At 42.9% G+C, this 17,059-nt stretch overlaps 1 protein-coding gene across 2 annotated transcripts in view; it reads left to right on the top strand.

The window, feature by feature from the left end:
* Positions 1-423: 423 nt before the first annotated feature.
* Positions 424-17,059, top strand: part of ChT (choline transporter) — a 97,386-nt gene continuing 80,750 nt past the window's right edge. For both annotated transcript variants that reach the window (XM_071584496.1, XM_071584495.1), the window contains exon 1: positions 424-1,952. The gene's annotated coding sequence lies outside the window, so the exon portion shown is untranslated. The remainder of the gene's footprint in view (positions 1,953-17,059) is intronic.

Genomic DNA, 17,059 nt, shown 5'->3' with positions numbered 1-17,059 from the left:
GGTGAGGGGAGTGAAGGCTGGTGAGGGGCGGTGGGCGGGCGGCGGCAGGGGGGCGCCGGGGGGTTGATTTTGTTGTTTCTTCCCGCGGGGAGGGGGAGGCAGGGGGGTGGAGGAAAGCGGTGGGGAGGTTGGAGGGAGAGGGGCGGGGAGGGAGGGCCGCGCCTCTCTCTGCGCCCGCGCAAAAGGGATCGCGGCTGGCTCGGAGCGGCGCCGCGCTCGTGAAGGCGGCGCTGGGCGCAGATCCGAGAAGTCGGCGGTGTCGCGAGGTGGCGGGCAGGGTACATCGCCTGTACAGGAAGGACAGGGCAGGAAGGAGAGGGAGGGATTTTCTCTCCCCCCCTCGCGTGCACCACAGCCGGAGAGAGAAGGGGGCGGAGTAGGTGGGGAGGGCGATAGGGGAAGAGGAAGGGGGGAAGCGACCCGAGTCACCTTCAAAAGATCTTCACCTTTGCCACCAGCTTCGGAGGAACGGTATTCCCGTGTGTTGGCGGCACTGGGAGCGTTTCCAGACCGCGTCTTTATGAGGGAGTACAAGCGAGCACGGTGTACATAGTCCGAGGACTGGGCTACTGACATCATCAGAGTCACCAGCTGAAGACGCTTCGCCTTTTTTCTCACGCCTGTGCGTTCGAGGTTATCCAGTTTGTCGTCTTGGGAACTAGCGCTGGACGCTAGGGGACTGGATCGGGTTCGACCGGAGCGTTGCCCGAGTTCTTCAAATTCCCCGAGACACCCGTGGCTTGACATCGCGACGTGACGCGTCCGTTTGCTCACCGGTGTTTTAGCTCTCACCTTCCTTCCGGTCTCTCCCAAGCACGTTGGTGGTGCCCGTCGAGTGTGGTGCCCGCTCAGAAACGTGAATGTCCGAGACGGAAGGCGCCCATGTGTGGCCTAGGGTTTAGGACCAGGAACAGCCCCTGCCAGAAGACGTCCCTCCGCTGGGGCGACTGCTGTCCGGTCCTCTCCGTCGCCCCCCGCGCCTCCCCCTCCACCGCCCCCTCCACGTCCTCCTCCCTGCTCCCTCCTCCCCCCGGCCGACACCGGACACACCGCCGCACCCTTCCCACGCACCGGAGGCCCCTCGCGTCTCGGGGTATCGCCACGTCTCGGAAGCGGATCTCGAGGCGGTCCTAATACACCCTATCCTTGCCCTTTCCCCCCCACCCTCCAGCCCCCCTCTCTGGCCCTAAATCTCACCCTCTGGTGCTGAACATCCGAGAGAGAATATAGGAAGCAGACTTGAAAAGACTTGTCTATCCATCGCCTTCCTCCTATCGACGGAAGTGGAAGAATAAAAGACAAATTAATTACTACTCCGCTACTTTTTTCCCGATCTATCCGCACTGAAATCCTCCCTCCCGGTTTTCCTATATGTACAGAAACTCTCCTCCGAATCTCTCATATTTTTGCGGGTGAAATTATTTTTGGAGTATTCCGAGTGTGTCGTTAAAGTTTTCGCGGGAGAGGTGATCAAGGTGGAGGAGGATCGTGTCGGTGGGGGAGCGGCGATCGGAGAGCGTGGGGAAAATCATCGTTAGGCGACGGACGCCTAGTCCCGCCGCGTGTGCCCTTCGCTTCGGAGGATCCAGGGTCTCTCTAGCTTGGGAGAAAGGAGAAGACATCACTCCTCCTTGGAGGGTGGGCCACTGGTCCTTCCCTAACATATATCTCGGGGGCCCTAGCAAAGGGAGGGAAAAGAAAAGGGTCCAGACGAGAGAGAGAGAGAGAGACAGAAGGTCGACTGCACCCATGCAGCGGGTTTGCGGAGGGGCCCAGTGTGGTCTTCCGGAGGCCAACCAGGCCCAAGAGGGCCGGGTCGGAGGGTGAAGGACCAGAATTTGCGTGGAGGGCCGGGCCCTTAGTCCTCTACACATTCCTTGCTCTCTCACTCTTTAGCACGAAATTTCTTGTCTCCGTCACGTTAACGGGACTTCATTGCGGCGTTTAAAAAGGTAAGATTCACAAATTTATTTTATGATGCATTCGTATATCATAACAGCATATGCTGTGTGTATGGAGCTGCATGTTACTAAAGGAATCCCGATGATATCTTCCGTGATCAACGGGACTCCTTTTCATGCGCGCCACGGGAAGTGATAGTGCGATCAGCGGATGATGATACGATGCGCTTTCTCTTCACCGATGGCAGAGGTTGCTTGCTTATAATCGTGTCCTAAATTAGCTTATTCAAAGGGTTTTTGTGTTTATAATCAAAGATATTTTTCGCATTTGAGGTCATAATGATCCAAAACCGGCTGTAACCTCTATTAATTTCCCTCTTGATACAAAAATATTATAGTCTTTGATAATACGTTCTGAGTTCTGAACTCCAAAATTATTTTCGACTAATTGTCCTCCAATTGAATCGTATAATTGAAAATGCTTTATATGATTGTTTGTCGGGCGCATATCGTAACTTAAGACGTAATGCATGAAAAACAGTAAACAATATTTCATCTGCTGCTGTTTCATCTTTTGATACCCCATTTGAAGAATTTCAGAGCATTGATTTTCTTTTTTGTTAAAATTCACTTCACTAAATCATTTTAGTCAAAAGATAGCAAACTATCAGAGTTTAAAACTAGTATTACGCTTTAGATTGAGTGCATGTAATCGGCTAAATTTTGTGATGTTTTTACTAACTTAATAATATTATTTAGCTCATTTCGTTTAAGAACTAACTGTCAAAGTTAATTTAGTTTAAAAATTAAGACTATTGTACAAATTGAGGAATATTAATTTTCAAAAGATAGAAGTTAAGAATTCACAGTCAACAATACAAGGATACTTTTTACCGAGTCTACCATTTTTCATAGCATGTTGACCAGATTCTTAAGCTATTGCATGAATATAGCGGTAGGCATTAATGGTTTAAATAATCACAATGGATAAATATGAATAGCAACCACTTGTACTTTAAATAGAGTGTTCTTTTCATGACCGATGACCCTATATTAAGTTCTTACGTGTTTTCATAAATGAAGGTGGATATTATTTGAATGAAATTATTTGAAAATACGCAGAAACCTTGTATGATTCATAATTGTTATGTAAACATTAGATTGTTTGAAGAACTTCAATTACATTTTCAGGAGTTATAATTACGGAAGGCATTAGTTAAATCGAAAGTATTCAACAGGTAATTTAAATATAAATTGACGTGCGTACTCCTGGGTATCCTACATGTTATGCATTACGCATAAAGTCATCTTATACTCGCTCCTAAAAGCCCCCCTGGACCAGAAAGGGGATACTTTGGTGTCTAAACGAAATTCGTACCTATTTCAGTTTATCTGTCCTGTAGGTGAACTATTTCGAGTGTGTGGAAAACACAATATGTCGGAATGGCTATGCGTGTGATATCTCATCGTGATTGTAACAAAATGAAAAAAATGGTAGGAAATATATCGGCGGGTTAGTCCTTCTAAGTCTCTTCCTTAATCTTATAATTATGCGAATTGATCCAACCAATGATTTCTCATTTGTTCTTGTGAACGTTGATTATTTAAGCATTGTCGTAATCAGGCCTAAAATAATCCCTTGCTTGAGCTAACACCACCATGTTTCTTCTGTGATATTCAATATTGTAATGAAGTTGAAATCTGAAAGATTTGAGAATTTTTCTGATTTCTAAATGAATTCTCCCTGGAAAATGGAACAAGGCTGATAATGAAGTGTAGAAAGGAGGGCCTAAACGTGGGCGTATTTAATTCTGCACTTTATTCTTTTTGAAAGTGACATTAGTGCAATCCGAGGAGGATTTAATTTACGCACTTGGCTTAAGGTTATAAAAACGCGTTTAAAAAATTGAAAAGTAAGTGTTTCCAAGCCGAAGAGGAAGAGCACACAAAACTCCTCAGTTAAAGGAATACCAGTAATGTAGGCTGGAATCCTTTGTGAATCAGCAGTGATTTAAGTTGCCATTCCGCGCCCAATATCTCTAAATTGAGGAAAAAAAAACAGAAATATTGCTCATCTAAATGGTAAATAAATTTATAATTAAGCTGTAAACGTAGCTCTAATCGAGGTTTCAATGATTCATAGGATACTGGCTCACGCTTTAATGGGAACTGATACAAAAAAAATTCATATGGGTATTTTCTTTAATATAATTTAAAATTAACCTTTATTAAGAGTTTTTCTTCTACACTATTCACCTATACCATAAGAATATTATTTCACTAATTTGTCGCAGGGATATTTGGATTAACGACATGAGTGTAAAAATTACCAAATTTGGTTAGTATACTCCGTGCTCCCTGCAGTTCCGACGAACAATATCTCCTGAAAGTCCTATTTTTGGTAAAGGAATTCCAGGAAAAATGCAATACGGAGTAGGTGTTTTCTCAAAATTGAACCTATAAAAATGATGTGACTTTAATAAAAATGTCGAAACTCACCCCAGATTAGATGAAGCTGTTTGCGACATGAGAGTCCTTCCGCAGGGAAAATGGTCCGCAGGTCTCGTTTCCAATGCGAGCACGCCAGCGCATTTATCCTCCTTTGGGGGCCAGACCACCACATCAGCACGTGCCCCGCCGTGCTCCGCAGACCCCCCCTCCCCCTCGTTCCTCTCTTCACTCTGCTCCCCCCTCTTCCGATCTGCCCGCTCCCCCAACCTCCGAGGGGAACGCAAAGTGTCTCGACTCTCCGTCTCCACCATAGAAATTATTAACCCCTTGTGCTCCCTCTCTGCCCCAACCCCTTCCCCCCCCCAGTATTGCAGAATGCATTTTTACTCCCCCCGTCGTCCCCTGGTCGCAACTTCCACCCACTCTCCTCCTCACTCCCCGCCCACCCACTCTGCCCGTCGCTCGTCCCCTCTCGATCCACGGAGGGTCAAGCGGGGGGAAACGTCCGGAGCGATTCTTCGTTTTGTTGCGTTCTTTCCTCCGAGGTGAAAATCGCATCCTCGTCCTGAGCCCGGGACGGCTTGAATCCCTGCGATATCCAAGGATCCCGGACGGTAGACCTAACGCAGTGCCGAACAAGTGGATAATTTTGCACAGAGGCGAATCATAAAATTAAACAATATGGCTCCCATCCGTGTGCTGTCCTTAGTTGAAAAAGCAGTATCATTTCTGAGAGCGGTATATATTCCGCGTAATTTGCAAAAATGCATGCCAAATTATTATAATACCATGCCAAAATATAAAAATAATACCATTGGAAACAATTAGTTGAAGAAATTGTTTCATTACAAAGGGGACCTAATCGCGAAGTTCATTAGATATATTTAAATATGTAATCTAATTACGACAAAAAGACAAATATACCATTTCTTATTTCGTACTTGTACGAGGTAATCGTACTCGCACTATGTACTCGAGTATAAAAAATTCCTAATCATTAGATCTTCCAAAAAAAATCCGTAAAATTGAAGTACAGGAATTTTTAACTTTAATCCATCTAATTCTTTCATTAGTTTATGAAATTGATTTATCGTTGAAGGGATGTATTTTCCAGACTTAGTTTAATGTTTACCAGTCCACTTGTGATAACATACTTTTATATGATCACCAGTCTAACTTTGGTTCAATGCGGACACGAGTTATTCGTAGGAAATGGGCGTATATGCAAATAAGAACGAATGACATTAAGCTGTAATTTCACCAACATCAACTGAAAATATTTATTTTTATGCTTATATTTTATCATTAATTGATCTAATTTGGGTGATGGTCCATAATTTTGATATCCGTATTACCTAATTGGTTTTCAGTAACGGTTACGATGGTAAATAAAATTGAACTCTGGTAACATTAATGGAAAAAAATTTAAAAGGCAGTTTGGTTCTTAAGTGACTCATTTAGATTTTATTAAGTCTCAGTAGATGTTGTTTTATTCAGCCTTTTGTAAATTATTATTGCAAATAATCATAAAGTTTTCACGTGAGAATATCATCTCGATATTTATTGTCGCAGTGCAGAATTTAACCTTTGAACTTCAAACTTTATGATATTTGCAGTTACTTTTACTTTCCCTCTCTGGTTTAATATTTGTTAAGGTTTATTGAATTTCAAGAAAAAGCTTACTCTGTGCTTTTGGAAAATGTAAATAATATATTTAGGTTTTTACCCCAAGCAATAATGAGCTACATTTAAGTTTATATTTTTGAAAAAAAAACGCGAAAACTTTTTAGAATAAGGCATTTCATAATCATCAATAAAATTATAGCAATTAGTTTTACAGTATTTTAACTTCTTTAGGTAATTATTACCTACTTAGTTGTCTATACTTACCTGGTGATTCTACAGCCAGACTTGTTGTAATAAACTTGCTTAACCTATGGAAAGATAAATGCAGCCATAATGGAAATATGGAAAATTTTCCCAATAATAACTGATATTTTAAAATCAGTAGGGGAAGTTTTGTCTAATTAATTAACATTATCCAGTTAATAATTTCAAAAATACCATTTAAAAGTAGTTATTATTTTTTCTCTGGTCTTAATTGCTTTCTTTATCCACAAAAATATCTCATATTTTTCAAAGGCGATGCTGGAGAGCTACGTTACATTTATGAACACCCATTTATTTAGAACGGGAGCTGGAAAGATGGAAAAATATCGTTGGAAGGAATAAGATGGAGGAAGATATTTTGTCATGTGGTTGAGCAATTTTTACCTACTGTTTCGTGTAGCCACGAACACCATCGCTCTCAGACTTTTGGATACTGAAAGAGGAAAAGATAATCAACAACTCCGCTTTTTGATCGTTCACTGTTCCGTATTTTTTTTACTCTTATTTCCTTAGCCCTTTAATTTATTTCATGAATTTAGATTTTCCCATTCCATATTCAGCGTTCTATTAATCTATTGATAGGAATGCAGATTGATTTTCCACGTAAAAAGAGAATATATTTAAATAATTTCCTTTTACCTGAATGAACCAATGGAATCACTCTTGAGTTTTACGTGGTTTGATCTTAATCAAGAAAGTGACACGCCCTCAAAAGGGTGCGACGGGGTCTAAGTTGACGTAACCTTTGCGGCTATTCGTAGGAAGGCGGCTCGTTTGAGGGCATCTTGGAAGGACTTATCCCGAGGAGGAGAAGGAGAACCCTCAGGGCGTGAGAAAGGAGCCTTGACGCACTCTCGACGGTGAGGGAAAACGGAGAGAGAGAGCCTCTTTCAATGGATGACTCCGGTGTCTTCAAGGTGAAAAGTTTTCCTTGCTCTCAGGGATTACTCTCTTGTGGTATTTCCGGGGACACAGGGAGGTTTTGAGTGAGTTGAGGCCGTGGAATAATTTGGGTTCCCGCGATGGAGGAGGGCGATGGGGGCGTGAGGGAGGTGGAGGAGGGAGAGATGAAGGCCCCTCCTCCTCCGCTCCCGGATGAGTACCGCCCCTCTCGCGACCACAATCGATATCTTCGGCGCGGAGTGGGGGAGGGGAGAGGGGGCTGAATGTCTCCCGTTGCCCGAGAAATGGAGACGGCCCCTCCCTCCCCCGTTCCGCCCTCTCTCCCCCTTGTACCCCCCCGATCCCCGTTCGCGTCCGCCGCGGCTTAACATCGCGACCACGTGGTAACTCATGCGGCCCAGCATTCCGTCAACCTCCGCCATTTTTTTCTGCACGTGCCTCCGTTCCTTTTCCTCCCTCCAGAGCATCCCTCGGTCCTCCTTCCCCCCGCCCATTCCTCCCGAGGAGGTCGTCGAATTCCTCGGCTCTCGTCTGCCGAGCAACGCCTTCTAATAATGATTTATGGAGGGAGAGTACCTCCTCTCTCTCCCTCCCTCCTCCCTCAATCACTAACTCCCCCCACTCCCCTTTCCTTCCCTATCCTTCCAGACCGGAGTCTTTCGTCCGATAAGTAGGGGTAGTGGTTATCGAGGGAGGAGGCTGACAACTGAGGTCTTTTGCGCCATTAGAGATAGATGTGAGTTATTTTGGCAGGGGTATAAATTTGAGGAAATGGAGAAAGAGAGGAGTGAAACCTGGCGTCAGCTTTCGTCCAGATGAGTTTCGGCTGGAATGACGTACGTCGTTGCCGCATATTCAACTTCAACTATGATCGATCCATCGAGATTCCCGAGTGCGACATTTGGCAAAGGCCTATCAATTTAAATTTCCGGATCGGAAATTGTCCTCTTATCAAGCATCCATCTCTTTTCATAATTTACAACGAGAGCGGGGAAGCAAAGTGGCCACCCATTTATTTCACTCATGAGCTACATTATTGCCTACGTTAGGGTATGCGGGTTTGCGAAATTTAATAATGTTGTGTATTCAAAATATTTTAATGTTGTATCCCTTGAAATTAGTAAATTCAAGAAAAAACCTTTTGTATATTAAATTTTAGATAATTGTCCATAACGGTATGTTAGCAATTACCTTTACAACGTGTGGCCTTTCTGCGGTCGGGGTCCATTGTTAATGACAATGGAAATTTCATGCCGTTTGTGAAATCAAACTTCATTCAAAATTAAAATTCATTCATCTCAGGAATCAGATCTCGATTTGAAAGTCCGCTTTTTGGCTTCCAAAATTTTCATTTTACGGATAAATTCATTATTATACCTTCGATTGGGAATCTTAAAAGGGGTTAATTAACCAATTTTAGACTCTGAGTTAGCGGAAAATTCTATTTAAGCATTCCGAAAATGTTTTTCTTTTATTCTTAATCCTTTAGCATTCATTTCTTCTAAATGACAAACATTGTGGTTAGTCTCCTTCGCTATTCGCCGTTCATTTCATAGAATTTTTTCTTAGAGATAAAATGTTTTCTTCATATAAAAATTTTAATGCATTGTAAGGTATCAAGCATAGCTTAATTCTGAATATTCCCCTTAATTTTTCAATGAAATGAAAACGAGGATTACTTCTGTTATCGTCGGAAAATTCTTATGTATTAGTGTTAGGGTCGCTGGGTCAAGAGAATTACAAAATCATATCCTTGCATATATTATTGCAATATTATAATCCTCGAGGAAATGATGTTGTATTGCCATTGTGCAATTGTCATTAGGAATATGTGTTCGAGGAAAAAGTGTGTCAAAGGTCCGATAAATTGGAAACGTTTCATTGAAAAGCAGTCGGATTGTGCGACCTCCTCCTTCAACCCTCCTTGAATTTTCTTGGTATATTTTCTCGTCCTAACCCTCCTCCCAATCCTTCGACTTCAACATCTGCTCTTCGTTACACTACGACTCGCCGTCTTTCCTCTCCTTCCACCTTCCAACTCGGCTGGCTTTAACTCACATCCCCAGAACTCCCCACCGATCGAGAGAACTCGTGGGTAGTCAATGGACTCTGTAGGATTTCCCCTTCCCTCCCCTTCCGACGCCTTCACTTCCGTATTCTCCCCCCTTCCCTCGCCCACTCCGCTTCGAAGAAATTGACCGTGAACTGTACCGCGACTAAATCGTCGGCGCCGAATGGTCACAGTCACACATCCATTTAGAACTAGAATATTTTTTTCTCAGACAGAGGTGTCCTCATATTGGGATTTTTTCCAATGGAGAATTTTTTTTAACAGACAGTTTAGTATTATTGATTTCAGTCAAGGATATACGAAACTTTAATTTCTTGTGGAATAAGTTGTTAACATAGTACTTCTTAGATAATTGAGCGTTTGATACTCTAGCGGTCGGTTATTTTTACATGAGCTCGTCGAAAAAATAATGAATTCTAGGATAATAATTGAGCTATGACTCAAAGCCAAAATTGAACTCTAATGCTAGCCGTAGGATGCTTGACTCATTGATCTAAAGGTTCGTAGAATGTACTTTTCTAAGGTTTGAAACTTGTGAATTTCCGAATTGCATACTCTTTCTGACTAATAAAACCCAATATTCACAAGAAGACCATGGCTTCCGTCTTCCTTTAAATTAATGAAAAATCTTGTCACCGTATTGTATGGAAGATGGCTAAATCAAATGAAAATGGTGACCTATTTTCATAGTTTTCATTGTCGAAATAATCAACATCATACTCATCTCAATTGCCAGGATGAGTGCTCTTAATTTCTTGACGCTGGTGCTGAGACGATCTAAGTTCCTCAGCGGTGAGTTTTGTATCATCTTATTCAACCATGGAACTGAGAAGTGAGTTGCAGCTCTAATTCGTTAGTAACCTTTGAATTACGCAGGGCCTTCTGTTTCATCGAATCCTGAGGAAATTCTAGCGTGGAACCAATTATTACTTTTTCAGAAAATACTTTACTATCGAAGTGATTTTACATGAACAGCTGTGAGTGGGAATTGGAATTGGAAGAAGTCGGGGATGTAAACCCAGCATGGCCAATTAGATCACGTAATGATTTTAAAAATAAAATATATTTGCAAATAATATACTCCCGACAATGTGCATGGTAAATTAGACCGGTTAACACTGAAATCTGAAGGAGTTACCTTCTTCTCCGTGAGAGAATACTTGACGAAATGGGCAGACGTAAGCTGCTCTTTTTCATCGTACAATTGCATATGACGCAGCTCAAGGTCATGGTTCCCTGGCCACGTCATGGCGTAGTAGAACGTGTAGTTTCTTCAATTGAATTTCTCTCTCTGCCATAGATGACCTCTGAAGACTTCACTCAAACCAGAAAAGGGGGAGCTTGCTGATTGATATGGAAACTGATTAAGTATTTCTTCAAGTGGAGATTCCAGTTTGAATTTTCGGATTAGATGAAAGTTTTCAGTAATATTTCCGTCCCCACTCGTGCCTGTATGACTCTGGGCATCGTCTGGAGGGATATCATTTAACACCCCTGGAAAAGCATATCCGCGTGTGCGGGGTTCAAAAGGGGAGGGTAGTTGCCCATTGGCCGGACGACACTGCGAGAAAAGTGAGCAAAACTTAGATTTTTATGTTATGGTTCCGTAGCGCTCGTGATCCATGGAAAATTTGACGGGGAATTTCCGAGGCAGAGAGAGAGAAAGAGAGAGGGCTTCATTAGTTCAACCCGTCGAGGTTTCAGCAAAGCAAGCTTGGCCTTAAATCAACACTATTGAGCGTCGGCGACCACGTGAAGATGACGTTGGTTTGTGCGTGAGTGTGTGTGAGTGTAAGGGCTGTTTCGCCATCTAGTTCATCGGGAAATCAGACGCCAATGGATCTGAATATATACTTTTTTTTCCAGTTTCGTCAATTCCGATGTGGCTGGTGCATGGCCTTCAAACCCTCCCTCTGTGGGCTAAGATACTAAATTGTGGGCACGTTGACATTTTCTGCCAAGAATATGCATCGCAGACAGACTCCTTATTTGACTCTGAACTTGCCCTCTTACTTTCTTGTCTATGCTTAACAATCCACATTTATGTGTGTGCCATATTCATACCTTCATACGAGCAGTAAATCGGTTAATCCTCCTTTTTGACTGCATAGGTCCGATGGCATAAATTCTCCAAATCCTATGCAAATGTGCATGGACACACAAAACATCTCTGCTCAAAATACAAAATTTTTTTCTGGTATTGTCGTGAGTTTCCCACAGCGGCAATACTACTCTAAGGCCTTGCTAGAATTAAAAGAAAAAATTCCCGCCTACTCTTAATCCAATCGACGTTGTGCCGAGCTTAGCGGTGAATGATGCATGAAGTAGAGGGGAACTGCGCTTGCGTCGACTTCAAAGATGCATCGCACGAATGCCGCGCTATATAACTCAGAATGCTCTTTTCTACATTTTGAGCGAATCAATGCAGAATGGCGGCGGCGGTAGGGCTTGGGCCTCTCAGTTTGGCCTACTGACCTTTTCATATGCCCTCTCGTTCAAAAAAATTGATCTGTGCACTATGAGGCAGTCTTCGGCAGAGATTCTAAGGGATTTGTGAAGCATTTTCATTTCCTTCAGAGAAGCTTCGATGGGAACGAAAATTGAGGGAACCATCGGTAGCACCCATCCTAACGAGAGAGTCAGATAACGTATGGTGAGACCTCAAATTGGAATGATTTTACAGTATTAAATTTTATTATTCGGAGGTTATTTTGAGGTTCTATACATGTCAAGGGAAAGGAGGAAGTTCAGCTAATATGTAACCAATTGTTTTTTGCGTTTAACTTTGAAAGTAGGACCATAAATCAAACACACACTCACTTCTTTTAGGTAGGGGGACCGTTATGGAAATGAGGCTGCCTAAAACAAACGAAGAAGTACTCGGAAAGGCTTGGGTAGAGAGAAAGATTTGCTGGGAGAAATCCAAAGGAGGGAGGGAAGGTGGATGAACTTTGATTGGTAATGGAATGATACAGTCTGATTTAGAATAAAAAATGTTAGGCAATTGAGGTAGAGGTAGGAAAAGAATTTGCATGTCAGACGAAATGGAAGTAGAAATGAGTGCGCCATTGGAGAATTGTTTATCTTAATTTTAGGCATTTAGGTGTCTAGTGTCACGATTAGTGTGAATAATAAGTGAAGCAGTGATTAGTCTCTGTGTCCATGAAAAACCTTTTATAAACGTTAGTTTGCCATTAAGGTGTTTGAAGTCACTCGATAAACCGCAAAGCTCACGACGGCTTTCATGAACTCTTACAGAACTTGCGCACACCGATGCTATTTGTTCGTATATCAGTGTATCAATTAATAAATAGTTTATTTCTCGTAGGAAAAACATTTTAAATTGTATTTATTGGTAATTTTCGTTCAATTATTAATGGAATTTGTCCATATGACAGAGGGGAAACTGAACGCAGTAGATAAACACAGCGTAAATTAATGGAATAGTCGCGAATAGATAGTAAATAGTCGCGAATCGGTTGGCACAAGGCGGAGGGCGTTATACCTATGCGTTGTTTCTGAGGCTTTAAGTTCTCTAGAAGACCAGAATGTTGCTTAAGAGTTCCAAATTCATGAACCAGTAAATCATAATTTTTTATCAAAGCAATAGTCGTAGTTTCTTAATCGCTTTCAGGGCGTACGAGTCCCATACCCCTCAGCAATGTCCTAGATTGAATAAATGCTCATTAAACATTCAAACCCTTTAATAATTTCATTGCTGTCGTTTTCATTCTCGATACTGTTTCCACCCCCCCCCCTCCCCACCACGCCGCCCTCTCTGCATGGCGTGCAACCGACGACGCGGTCACTCGTGCCCCTTGAAATTTTACGAGAGGTCGTGAATGGAGAGCTGGAGTGAGCGAGGGCAGGTAGAAATAAGGTGATGGATTCTCTGCGGGCCTCGTGTTAATTCCCTTGATTTTATTGAGGCCGCTCTCCCGGAGACGCTGGCGCGGCTTGCTGCTTCTTGACACGCGAGGGTTTTTACCGCGACGGCTCGTTGCATTCTTGAGGGGAAGGGGAGGTGTGAGAGTCCCAAACCCTTCTGCGACCACCGAGGGCTTTCATTCAGGGGACCTTAATTCGGAGCTGGATATTAAGGCATTTATTTCATTGCAATCTTGCCGGGAACTGCAATAAAAACGCGCGGCAAAACAGCCTTTGGTGAGAGAGCCTGAATTGGTGCGGTGTAATTAGCAGTGGGATATAGTTCCAGCGTCGTCCAATTAGAAAGAGTACAAAGGAAAAGACGGAAAGTATTATTTTTGAAAGAATCATGATCGACGAATTTGGATTAATAATTAGGTAATTAGTAAAGTTGCTCAATGACAAATAAGGATGATTTTCGAGCTGCCCTATGTAATAAATCATAATTATTGATGTGTGGGCATATTTGTTATGTACCAGAGAAATATTTTCATGTAAATGATGATTCGTTTACATAATTATGTAAAATTAAAAAAAATGATTAATGCAATATGACTATAAAATTCTTATAGCTTTTTCACAGTAAATTGGGTCTATGGACCTAATTGGGCGACGAAAACCTATCCATGAATAGCCTATGCGAAACGGAGGCCGTGAAGCTGCTCGATCGCGTATAAATGCGCAGATAACTAGAGAAAATAAGAAATGAGGGATAGGATGTGAGAAATCCGGTGTCGGGAGTCAATGAAACCGTCGATTGAGACCGCGGAAGGTGAGCCCAGTTTGCAACTGGCTCAGCGAATGACATCGAAGCAGGGAGGAGCTCAAATAGATAGGTGGGTCCCTGAAAATTCACTCCGACTGATCAAGCGAGTACTCAGTGTTCCTCCAATTATTCTAAACTCTGACCTCGGGCTTTTTCAAAGAGAAATTGTTAGAAGTAGTCGATATTAGATTCATATTTCTGAAATTTAAAAGTTGGAAGTAACATTGCTATGATATCTCGCCGTTTAACTCGGTCTGGTGGTTGGCTATCACATGCACACAACGGGTAATCGTAATAGATATATTCAGATCAATGATGATATATTGTTACTACCATGGTATGATTGATTGAATGAGTTTGTCTCGTGGCTTAGCCAATCTATAGCCTACAAATAGGTCGCCATTTTAAATTCCTTTCAGTCTATAGAGTTTGAATTGTCTGATTGCAATATGAGTATACTCGACGGCTTGTTTGCAGCGCCAATTGTCCATAGAAGCCGAAGAATTATAACAAAAATACACTACTGGTGGGTATTATTTATGATTTAGTATATCCCGTAAAAATTACTTTTGATGCTTATTTGTGGTTATCTTCCTAATCTGGAAACATTATCAGCCTCCTTGGTAACTATTCAATGCAAATGGTACCGTTGCTGCGTTATTTCAAATTTATTCCGCAAGAAATTATATTTCCCAATATTTTCTCATACTGTGCGACAATTTCAGAGTGCAAAAATCATAGTAGTAGCATTTTATGGGAGGCGACCGACACCAAAGGTCATTTGCACAATTAGCGATGGACATTAGGAATAGGATGAAGGGTGGAGAGAAACCCGGCGTCGGCATAAGCCTACTTTTAACAGAAGGCGTCCACAGCTTAGCATCCCATCCTACGGCCTACGGACGGCGTACTCACTCAAAGTGCCCTCGACAAAGCACCTCAAGTAGGGATCGAGATACCCCTGATAAATATTCGACACCGCCGGGATTCAAACATGGGCTCTCTGAGTGGGAAGCCAGTACGATAGCAACCGCACCATCTCGATCCCCCGTAAAAATCATTCGCCTTGACCGGGATGGATGGGAATGATTTTTACACCCTGAAATTATTGCATTGTAGTATAAATTGGGCGGATTAATCCGTTAAAAGTTCCTGTCTCGGCATCTCCCGCAATTTCTCAGAATTTTCTCATAATTTTAAGCGGAATCGGAGTCTGCTTCGATTAAAAATGAACTGCCTACTGGTGTGTATTGTTGCATCAAGGAATGAGGCAAACTGACGATCGGTCGATGAGCCGCGGGCGAGGTCACAGCATTGTACAGCATCACATCCTCTTCACACGCTCCTGGACATGAAAAATTCGCTCCTTTGCGTTTACCCTCTCCCCCTTGGCCCCAAACACTCCTGTAACTTTTCCACCCGGCCTCCTCCTCCATTTTCCCCGCCGCCCCCGCCCACTCTCTCTCACCGCTTCCCTCCCTTTCCCCCTTTCCTCCCTCCCCCCACCCGCCCTCCCCAGTCTCCAATTGATCAGCCCATATCCTCGATGCCACAACTCCTCAAATGATTTCCCTTTTTAACCCCTGTGTCACCCGCGTATTCCTTCGTGTGCAGCATCGGACCTGCCCTCTCCACCCCGCCCGCGACCCCCCTCTCCTCACTAAAATCCCCCCTCATTTCCCATTCTTCTCTCCCTCTCCCATTATTCATCTCCGCCACAACCCCCTTCTCCCCTCCGCCAGCAAACTACAGCCCGCACACAACGCGAAACACACAAACATTCGAACTCACATGTGAACGAATCATTTGCGTACGACCTTAAGATCCGTTCCATTCTTGTCCCCGTCGAATACGTCACACGACCCGAGGGCTAATCATTTCATTTCTTTCGTTTTTCGTCCAATGTTTTTTCATAGCCACTGCCTACCGCCTCAGTTTCCGCGTCTCTTAGTCGAATTCCCTCTCCATTTTGACTGTTATCCCTCAGCGGCTAGGTCGACTTCCGCTTCCGCAGCCCTCCGCCCAGACCCTGGGCCCTAATTCCATCGGACCCCGCAAAGACCGAGGGGGCGCAAAGAATTTCTTCGTGCCCAAAACCCTCGGAGACTCCCTGTTTTGGGAGTTCAGGAGATAAAAATTTACATAAGTTCAATTTAATAAAAAAAGTGGTCCATCAATGTAAAATGCCTTCTTTGTAAAAGAAATTGACGGCGATGATTTTCTGGTATAACTTTCCTGATAGGGAGTTCCTAGAGGTCATAGAATAGTTTAGCATTAGTTAATAGTTCAATACACTATTTAGTCACCATATGTTTCTGTTGGAGAAGTAGCATAGATGTAGATACGCAATTTCGGCCCAGAGTTCTCATAAAACAGCGTTTGAATAAACTTGCTGTGGCAGTTTCACGAAGAATTAATTGTTGAAAATAGCTCGGAATGAGCATAAATGAAAATGAAATATCATCTACTATTTGAAAAGAAAGTTAATCGGTATTAAATGTCAAGGTAACCTTCAAGCCCACGAAGGTTACGTACGTTCGTTAAGTAAGTTACTCTAGTAGTTTTAATAACCAGGTTTAAATGAGTGATGTTTTGCTGCGACTTTTTCATTCTTGGAGTAGTAGTAGTAGTTTTTAGGGGAGGTGACTGATTAAAAAGTTAAGGTCATTTGTGCCATTAGGGATGAACAGGAAAGGGTGAAGAGACACCCGGGGTTGGCATTAGATTACTATCATAAAGAAAAGCGCCAAGGGATTCGCAGTTTAATGTCCCATCCGACGGACTGGGTACTCACTCTAAGTGCTCTCCACAAAGCACCTGAAGTAGGTACCGGCGTGCCACTGAAAAAAAACCAGTCATCTCCAGGATACGAACTTGGGCCCTCTGGGTGGGGAGCCAGTACGTTAGCCACCGTACCATCCATATCCCTATTGAGTCTTTAAATAAATTAGACCTAGAGGTAATCCACCATAAGAAATCTGGTCTTTGAAAATGTTGGAGGTAATCATAGCATGTTGATATTATAATGACATCCTAAATCTACGAATCACTAGCGTTTGGTCTTATAGGCATCAATTTTTTCTCATTGTATATCAAATCGCTCTATGATCTAATTTGTGTGAAATACGGAAATTTCGGGGAAATCGTGTA

This window comes from Hetaerina americana, unplaced genomic scaffold (assembly GCF_022747635.1).
Source record: "Hetaerina americana unplaced genomic scaffold, ioHetAmer1.1.p SCAF_19, whole genome shotgun sequence".
Lineage (NCBI taxonomy): Eukaryota > Metazoa > Arthropoda > Insecta > Odonata > Calopterygidae > Hetaerina > Hetaerina americana.
This window is presented reverse-complemented; position numbering and strand designations above follow the sequence as displayed.